This window comes from Seriola dumerili, unplaced genomic scaffold (assembly GCF_002260705.1).
Source record: "Seriola dumerili isolate Sdu_G_001 unplaced genomic scaffold, Sdu_1.0 BDQW01031844.1, whole genome shotgun sequence".
Taxonomy (NCBI): Eukaryota; Metazoa; Chordata; class Actinopteri; order Carangiformes; family Carangidae; genus Seriola; species Seriola dumerili.
This window is the reverse complement of record NW_019206099.1, coordinates 1-680: the sequence shown is the minus strand read 5'-3', so window position 1 is coordinate 680 and position 680 is coordinate 1. Positions and strand designations below refer to the sequence as shown.

The following is a 680-nucleotide window of genomic DNA, read 5'->3' as shown; positions in this document are numbered from 1 at the left end:
CTAGACAGGCGCTTTAACCAGCTGAGCCACAGCGCCTGTTTTTCTTCTTGCAGCAGCCATTCTCAAAAGCTTAGTTTATGACGGCATCTTCCAGGACCCCTTTTCCATTGAATGGCACCGGCTCAACTTGAATCAACTCTCCTTTTCTGGTTTTCCATTGGGCAAAGTTGTGGGTAGGACCTGGTACTTTTTTAGTATCACCTCCACCGAGGTCCCAGTGAGTTGAGGTGAAAACACTGCAGACCATGTAAGACAAATGGATATACAGCAGGAATATTTTAAGGAACAAGACAAGGTTAAAACCTAGTATCTGACTGAACTGTGTCATTTTATCATTACTCCAGTATCAGCTGCTTCTCTTCTCCTCGCTGTGTTCAGTATGAAAGACAGACTGTAACATGGTCTTCCTTTGGTGTCAGACAGTGTGTGAAGGCACTGCTGGGATTTGAACCCAGGATTTCCTGTTTACAAGAGAGGTGCTTTAACCACTAAGCCACAGCACCCAGAGCGTCACAGGGGTCTTGAGCAAGGCGTGTGCCAAGATCAGCATTCACCAGGACCACCATCACCCCTTTCTAACGCTGTAGAACGGTACTCCCCTTTTTTGGTTGTGGGTAGATACCAAAAGCATCGTCTGAACTCAGACCATACACAACCAAAAACAGGTTAAGGAAATTGGG

General features: G+C 46.2%; 1 non-coding gene across 1 annotated transcript; it reads right to left on the bottom strand.

Moving 5' to 3' along the window:
- Positions 1 to 430: 430 nt before the first annotated feature.
- On the bottom strand, positions 431 to 503 carry trnat-ugu. Its single transcript has one exon. It is a non-coding gene; the product is annotated as a tRNA-Thr (tRNA).
- Between the last annotated feature and the right edge of the window lie 177 nt (positions 504 to 680).